This window comes from Sinohyriopsis cumingii, unplaced genomic scaffold (assembly GCF_028554795.1).
Source record: "Sinohyriopsis cumingii isolate HCF-2022 unplaced genomic scaffold, ASM2855479v2 utg000036l, whole genome shotgun sequence".
In the NCBI taxonomy this organism is placed as follows: Eukaryota; Metazoa; Mollusca; class Bivalvia; order Unionida; family Unionidae; genus Sinohyriopsis; species Sinohyriopsis cumingii.
In genome coordinates this window covers 430,085-439,705 of record NW_028315863.1, presented here as the reverse complement: position 1 = coordinate 439,705, position 9,621 = coordinate 430,085, and positions in this window count along the sequence as shown.

Sequence of the window (9,621 nt, the reverse complement as noted above, 5' to 3'; positions counted from 1 at the left end):
AATGTATGTATAGAAGGGACACGTCGGACTTTCTACTTTACAACTGAAGTTGTGTGGAAGCCTTTGGATATTTGGGGTAAACTTATGACTTCTAGCGGGAATCGCACCAGGGTTTGAAACCGATCGGTCAAGTAAGGACCCCTGTTAATGTTTTATTTCCCTCATTTCTAGGTCTACAAACGATCAATGGTCAGATTAGAAAAGTTGGTTTTGGAAGAGAACGCGTCTTGGTTTAGCAAGAGGAAAGTAAAGAAAGCCAGGAAGGTGGCGAAGAGGAACTCTGATGGATACATTAAACTTTTAAAGGAGGAGACAAATCAAGCGGTTAACATTGCCTCAGTAAGCCGATATTTATTACTAACAAATGGCTGTGTAATATTCTTCAGATATAACACTTTTCCATTCACCTCGGATCATTTCTGTCTTTGGAAATACCAATGAACATGAGAATTCTTTGTTCCATACTTGTAATTATCAGAGTATATGATAAGATGTATTTAATGTCGGAATGATTTAAAACAACAATCTATTTACCGACATTACGTAAAACAAATCAGGCATTACAACAAGCGTGATTAGCAAGACATCAAAACGCATCATAACATGAATACAAATTGGACAAAATACACACGGCATGAATTGAAACATAAGCAGGCAAAGCATTTAAAATTCAGTGACTAAAGGTGAATTTAGCAGCTGTATAAATTTGTTTTTGTTTTTAAAAGAAACACAATTTACGATTAAATATATAGAATAATTAGTCCCTATTTAACGTGATGCAGCTTACGCCACACTTGAAAGGAAAAGGGGTAACAGTAAGGCACTTAAGTAGTAAATACGACAAGGAGAGATAAAGGAATAACGCTAACACAAACATTAGCTGTCATCATAGCATAAGATGGAATATCATTTAAGGCTATTACATTGGCAGCCTTTACCATTACAGGATCGAATTAAATCTCTACATAAATCCAATTTCGCTTTTTGTCTGAAGTTATTTGGTATCCCATTACAACGAGCGACAGCTGCTTATACCAATACTATATCTTCCAGCTCTCTTTGGAATATGAAGGAGTCGCCACTGAGATTGCTGACAAAAAGGTCAAATCGTTCGTGGACTGTTGGTCTACCTGTATGTTACAACATGCAGAAAATTCCACTGATGATAGAAGGTAAAGCATATATACACATGTACGTACATCAATCCCGACTTTACAACGTTGTATAAATTGCTGTATTCTTCTGTCTACACGTCTGTTAATCCAACTATTCATTTATCTGTGAATTATCTGCATTAGGTCACGAAACGTATTATTTCTTCACCTCTACCTCCAATTATACTCTCTCTCTCTCTCTCTCTCTCTCTCTCTCTCTCTGAAATGCACATACCCGAATGTCATATAAAAGATTGATAGGAAAGAGGTGAAACGGTAGAACAGAACAAATTCATATATTTTAGTATAGGGAGGACCACATATATGAAGTAGGATTGTTCGGTCAAATCCAGAAACATAACACTTTTAATTTTCAAAATATATGTCCAGTTTCAGCTAGACCAAGACAGAACAATCAGTAAAGAGAAGTCCTGGAGAAATATCACTGGACAACAAATTTTTACAAAAGTCATGTTACTGAAATAAAATTAGTCAATTCTTATCAATTTTTATGTGCTGAACACGAATATGACAGTCAAATTGCAAAATTGGCTCTAGTTTTTTTGTAATCTGCAAGAAATTAATGTTTACATAACGAAATGCATTCCAATAGTAAAAGGTCAACTGTAATAGCCTACCTATAAAAAATCAAGTCATTGACTACATCTTAGATTTCTTCGCCTGTCTCTTGTACAGCTGTTCGGGAGCATCTCTGAGGAGTGTCCAGCAGTAGTCGGCCAGCATTGTAGTGGACCATTTTCCCTGGTATCTTTGTTCCATTGTTGCGATATCTTGATGAAAACGTTCGCCGTGTTCATCACTAACAATACCACAGTTGCTAGGAAAGAAATCCAAATGGGAATGAAGGAAGTGAATCTTTAGAGACATATTGCAGCCAAGTTTCTTATACTTCATCAACATGTCTTCTACTAGTTCCTTATAGTTTTCTGCCCTAACATTTCCGAGGAAGTTTGTAGAAACTAGGCGAAAAGCATTCCATGCTTGTTTCGCGTCACCTTCCAGCAAGTTGTTGAACCGGTCATCTTTGAAAAGCTCTCGAATCTGAGGACCCACAAAAACTCCCTCTTTAATCTTTGCTTCGCTGAGTCGAGGGAATTTTTCATGCAGGTATCGGAATGCTGGCAAAGTCCGGTCAATGGCTTTCACGAAGTTCTTCATCAAACCTAGTTTGATGTGAAGGGGTGGTAGCAAGATTTTCTGAGCCTCAACCAGAGCTGGGTGTTGGATATTCTTCTCTCCAATGGCTACATTCTGCCTGTGAGTCCATTCCTTCCTCATGTAGTGCATTTCCCTTGCTCGGCTATCCCACTCGCATAAGAAACACATGTATTTTGTATATCCTTGCTGCAGTCCCATTAAAATGGCAACTACCTTCAAATCACCACAGAGGTGCCAGCTGTACTTGTTATACTCAATGGAATTCAGTAGCTGCCTTAAGTTATCGTATGTCTCTTTCATGTGGACAGCATACGCTACTGGAATAGATGGAAGAATGTTTCCATTGTGCAAAAGCACAGCCTTGAGACTCAGTTTCGAAGAGTCCACAAATAGTCTCCATTCTTGTGGGTCATGAGTGATTTTTAAAGCATTCATGAGGCCCTCAATATCGGAACAGAATATCAGATTACTTTCCTTTCTGAAGAAAGGCTCCAATTGCTGGTGGCGCTTTCGATATGCAGTAATTGTGACATCTTCTTCTAGAAGATTCCATTGTTGGAGTCTTGATCCTAGCAATTCTGCCTTGTTCTTTGATAAGTCCAAATCACGAATCAGGTCATTTAGTTCTTCCTGTGTTATTCTGTGTGGGGTTGATGATGCACCACAGTGAAAATCTGGATCACTGCATGCTGATGGACCAGGAGAAGAACAGGTCGACTCACCTTTGTCTTCGTCAGATGAATCAAGAGAATATTCTGCTGGAGGTTCTGGAATAGGAAGTCCCTCACCATGTGGAACTGGTCTCAATGCAGACGGAATGTTTGGGTAGACTATTCTCGACTTCTTTCGCTTCGTTATTCCGCCGGAAAGAGGAGGAACCAAGCAGAAGTAACAGTCATTTAGGTGGTTGCTTGGCTCTCTCCACACCATTGGGACTGCAAATGGCATTGATGACCTTTTGCAATTCAACCACTGTGAAAGCTGTGTTGTACATGTAGCACAGCATATATGCGGAGCCCAAGGCTTGTCTTGGTCACCAACCTTGCATCCGAAGTAAAGATGATATGCCTTCTTCACTTGAGAATTGATACTTTTCTTCTGGTTGGCAAATGTCACTTCCCCACAAATATAGCAAAAATTGTCCGCGGTATTAACACACTTTCGAGGCATTACTGTTCTTTATTGTACGTAAATGGATAAAATAATAAGTTTTATGTAACAGTAGCTTGAACTGTCTCGCACAACGTCTAAAATATTTTAAATGCTGAACCTATCTGATTGGGCTTTATATAGTACACTGCTTACGTCAGCTTCAGCAGCCGCCTGGCATTAGTATAATAGGCCTACACATGTATAGTACACTGCTGACGTCAACTTACTTCAGCAGCCGCATGGCATTAGTATTGCATTGCATCAGAAAATGATGCAATCAACTGTGGATGATGTGAGCATGATGGTATTATGCAATGTTACATCATTATTCCGGATGTTGCTGCAGTCCTACTGGAGAAATTTACACAGTGAAACATAGAAAATGAGGTATATGAATATCTTCAAAACGAGAGCCAATACAAATTTTTCGCGGTTATATTCGTGTTCGGCACACCAAAATACTACAGATTAGGGCCTTTTCAAGTCAGTAATGATTTCACTGTTGACCAGTGTATCCTGCTCTTTATAACAGGCATATATTTCTGGATTTGGAAGCCTTAAAACTAATTGTATGCCATGAATATAGAGTGATAATTCATGTCCTATAAGACGAGACTTCAACATACACATATACTCATACACATGTCAATATGATGTTCATTATTTTCATGTCTTTTTCAGGAACGTGAATAATACAGGACAATACCTGCTCAGCAAAGTTGATTGTGAAAAGCTGGTCAAGCTTCTATCAGAATTCAACAAGGAAAGCCTCCATATACCAACATACCAGGTAAATGCCACTTAGGAAACACTCATCTTCTCTACGACCGCTCAACCTTCTTGGTGTCAGAGGAACGTTTGCTAGCGATGCTGAGAACAAAGTCAATGAGATCAATGTCTCATTCATGTGTACTCTTCTTATACAAAAGGTTTATAAGAACACGTGACATTCGTATGCGTTTTAGAAACACGTGTTCTAAATTTAATCGTGAATTGTTTTGCGATTGTCATATTTATTGCGTGTATCGTGTTCAAATGTTCAAGCCATGTCTTTCTGAAATATATGGTACCGTAGGATGGACTCTTTCGCTGAAATGACTGTTGAGTCGACAGGAAATCGCGGAAAATGGATTGATGATTATTTACTATTGCACATACTGGGGATCGACCCCAGGACGGACAGCTGAGAAACGAGCGCATTACAGTTGCACTATCTTAGCACTATCTGTTATACATGAACATGGATTCCAGTGCCAATCGGGCTTCATGTCATCTTCGCTAGCCAAAGTTCCAATACGATAACCCAATCTACACCTTGGTGGATCGAACATATATTTTAGTGCTTTCTCCTAGATACATCTATTGGATTTCCTACTTTAGTATTTAATGTCAGCTAACCAATAGCGTGTAATAACGGTGCATTGTAATCGGCCGAAAATGATGGAGACAATTACCTTAAAAAGAATACTTTGCTAAGTTTAACATAGAAAGTATCTCTACGTGCCACAGAGAAGCCATTGCAGGTTTATGTGCGTAAATATATTTGTACAAACACGGACCGACAGTGGAAAATTCCTTTTTTATAAGCTTTTTATATATATTTAAAAATAGTCCATTTAAGTTGTGTGCTCCCTTGTCTCAATCACGCAGCAACAGTGTTCAAATGTAAACAACTTTATTTGGATTCGATGCAGCGGCAAGCCATTGCATCCAATGAAATTCAAAGACCCGACGCACATAAAAATTTGCTCGAAACACCAAGATGTATATAGGGTATCATATCGGAACTTTGGCTAGCGAAGATATTGTCACATATATAGTGCATAATGTGTCAAGTGTTTAGGTCTTGTTGTCAAGCGTATAGTTCGAGGTATGTATGTAGATTTCGTGGATATCTGTATAAATATCGAATATGTCTGTGTGTGTGTATGTCTCTGTGTGTGTGTGTTGATTTGATTGTATTATTATTTTGATCTCTATGTCGCTTGAACCTTTAGTCACTATAATCTGTCATAAATAATCTTCAAGATCTTTGATTATTTCTAGGAATTCCAAGGAGTTATCGATGTTGAGGAGCTACTTGGCTATCGGCCTGTGGTGGAAACTATCATTTCAGGTCAGTTTGGAGTTATGCAATATGAGTATGTTTGTATGTATGTATAGAGGGTTTAACGAAGCATTCTCTCAATCGGGATAATATAGAAATACGTAAAGTTTAGATATTTTATGCGCACATTTTATGTTTCACACTGGGTTAGCAGTTTTATGCTGACAGGCTATTTTGAAACATAACTACTGTCCCTTGCACCATTTAGTTTCGGGAAATACAGAATATTGCAGATGCATCATCCCGTGTATCATAAGAGGCGACTAATTGAGGCAGCCTTTTCGCCCTTGTTATAATGCATCAGCTGTGCTTGCTTTGACCTTTTCAAAGAGCGGGAATTATTCAAATATTTTGTATGCTTTAAATTAGACGTTGTTTTTCCAGGTGGAATACCTTTTTCCTTGTCCTTATCTTTGTGATTTCATAGTTAAACTTCATATTTTTCATGTCTTTGTCACATTACAACCAGTGAATGCATTCTTTTCCACGTGCATTTGTCCATTATTACACCAGCACTTAATCCATGCATTGAGATCAAGACGTTGCTACGAAAATGAGAACTCTATACTGTCACACAAACAAGACAAATGGCCATAAGTGAACAACTATAAGTATAGTATCCAACCCCGAAGACGGAGCTAACGTTGCATAACTGAATGAATGTACATTTAGGAAGCTTGTTTTGTAGGCTACCAACACCAGTCAGATACAAGCATATGCATTTACTCAATGAACAGTTGTATTATTTGTGCAGAGATATTCTTCTCATAATCAGTAATGACCATGCTTGCTATTAATGCAATCGAATTTGTTATGCTTTTTATGAAAAAATATGAATAGCGGATTAGCGAGGTTGAATAGTCCTGTAATAGCTGGACATTTTGAAACCACGAAAAGTTATGAAGTTGGGATTCTAAGTAGCTTTACGGTGTTCTTATTCTCGCTATTTGTAGTCGATTATTTTCCTGAGTTGGGACAAGTGTTCTTTCGCTGTATGTACTCGATCATTCCTGAGTTGGGATAAATGCTCTTGATCGCGTCAGTATGACATTTTACTTCCATTGTTCGGCGGACCAATATCAGTTCTTTGCAGATTATATAGAAATTAGGAAATATTAACCAAAATGTTTTTGAAACAAATACATTTTGTGATTGATTATCCAAAAAAATCCTAGGAACTTCATCCAACTGATACAAATTTATTTTGTTTATTGGACCAATAAACAAAGTAAGATTGTATCAGTTGGAGGAAGTTCCTAAGTTTGTGTTGGATAATCAGTGGTGGTATTGTGGCACATAACAGTAGCAAATATTCATTGCGAATAAATATAAAAAAAAACAAACTACAACTAAAGAGAGAGATAATTACGATATATAAAATGGTTAATGTTTGGTGCGGGATGGTGGTTGGGGGTGGGGCAGAGTAATTGCTTTTGCCCCGATATCCTTCTCAGATTCGAATAAAATATAATTAAACGAACTAACGACTCCAAAATATGATATTGTTTTTACAATGTATGTTACTTTCAGCAGAGGAGAAAAGAATGAGGTAAAGGATGACAGTCTCCTTACCCCAGCAGATAGTTACGATAGACTTCTGCTCTTATGCTAAGTTAAGCATCTAAAATGTATCCTTAACCATGAACTGTTTAAGCAAATTAGGAATTAAAACATAATTGATAAATTTAAAAGACGTGATGTGGCTGTTATGATAAATGCTTTCCAAAATTTACCATTTTACATATCGTAATTATCTCTTGTTTAAATTGTAGTTAGTTTTGTATTCACAATGAATATCAGCTACTATTATCAGCCGCATAATCTTTCAGCAGATGAAAATGATGAAGAAGAAAAGGAAATCGAAGAGAACAATACCATTACCCAAACCTACACAAATGTTATGTGTTTAAATAAATTATGAACGAGACCATGATTCCTAAATTCATAAGACTTGATATTTGTTCTTACGATAATAGGCTTATAAAATACACATTTACATTTGCTGGTGTTGTAACTGTTGTTATTTTGGTAATGCACATTTTCCATTTTTATTTTCCAAAAATATCTTTCAGGAAACAAAAGAGATGAGGAACAGGAGGAACTGAATGGGAACAAACTATTGACACCGGCCGATAGTTACGATAAACTATACAACCCATTTTGTTTCAATGGTAAGTTCCATGCTTAAAACATAATGCAAAAGGATGACGTGTTGAAATAAAATCTGCAGGTTAACATGTTTTGTATTCACAATGAATATTAGCTACTATTATCTGCCGCAATATCTTTCGGCAGAAGAAAATTATGTAGAAGAACATGAAATCGAAGAGAACAATGTCGCTACCCAAGCCTACACAAACGTTATGTGTTTAAATAAATTATGAACGAGACGATGATTCCTAAATTCATAAGACTTGATATTTGTTCTTACGATAATATGCTTATAAAATACACATTTACATTTGCTGGTGTTGTAACTGTTGTTATTTTGGTAATGTACATTTACCATTTTTATTTTCCAAAATATCTTTCAGGAAACGAAAAAGATGAGGAACAGGAGGAACTGAATGGGAACAAGCCATTGTCACCGGCCGATAGTTACGATAAACTATACAACCCATTTTATTTCAATGGTAAGTTCCATGCTTAAAACATTATGCATAAGCATGACGCGTTGAAATAAAATCTGAAGTAGAACATGTTTTATAAATGCATGTGACTTGATGATGACGTGAAGTTAAACCCCCGTAAGAAAAGTCAACCCTTGTCCAAAATGGAATTATCTACGATTGTTGTAACTGTTTCCGTTTAAGAAAACTAGACTTTCAGAAATTGTATCAGCTTCTGCACTCTTTCTTGGGAACACATATTGATGAAACAATTTGAGACGTAAATAGAAATGTACAATATAACTAGTACAAAGCGTGCGTCACCTATATTTTATTCCAGAAGATGAAAACAATGAAGAAAATAAAGAAGTGGATAATCCTTGTACCCCAATTCACAGCTGTGGTAGGTTGAACTCGTTCTTTTGCAATTGTAAGAACCAGTACCTTTAGCTACAAATAGTATAAATACACTCTATATGTTGATATTCGTAAGAAAAATAATACACACATCGAGCACCTAAAAATACACTAAATTACTGTCTCATTCAAACTAGAGTAATATAATCAAGTCGTTCAATCTTAAGTAATAAATTCCAGACTGCGTTATTATCTTTAATTGCTTGATTGATGAATGGAATCTGGTTAGAATCCATTACTGTTATTTTCTCGTTTAATAAATGGTAAAGAAAGAAAGCGTTTCCATTGTACTTGTACAAGGGTTGGGGGGGGGGAGAGGGTTATAATTAATCAATCACACCTCCGTCTATTGATCCTTACAAGGGGTGAGGTAGTAATCAATAGTTGATCCGGACATATATGGCTACGTCTATTTATTAGCATCTCGTTTGTCATTCAACTGACGCCGATTTTAAGTAACTCTTCCATCTAGCCAGTTACAGCATTGGTTAGCGGGACATTGTTCATTGCTATGTGTTTATAGGGCGGATTCAACGATTAATAAATTAAATATGGTCTGTAATGTATTACAAACGTACATCGAACTTACTCCTCGAGCACAGGATCATATTATGAGACTTGGAGATTTTATTCCTTGAACACGGGATTGTGTTTTATATGGACAGAAGAAGTAATAATAACGACGCATAAACACGTTCAAGTTTATTTATTTATGCTTAGGTTATTTCTCTCTATTGAAAACATCCAAAGCAAAACAATAATGAATAACACCTGCTATAGATACGTACAATGTACTTTTACAATCTGTTACCTTTCTTTCATTGAATCAAGCATTTATTTTAGGTGAGAGAAGACTGAATCGATGCGTAAAGGCTGTGGCTATTAATGAGCATAAAAAGATGGAATTTCTGGAAATGAATATCAAAAAAGGTAAAGATATTATCAGTTTCCTATTTCCATTTAAGATCGGTTATAGTAGACTATACAGTACTTCCCGTAAGGG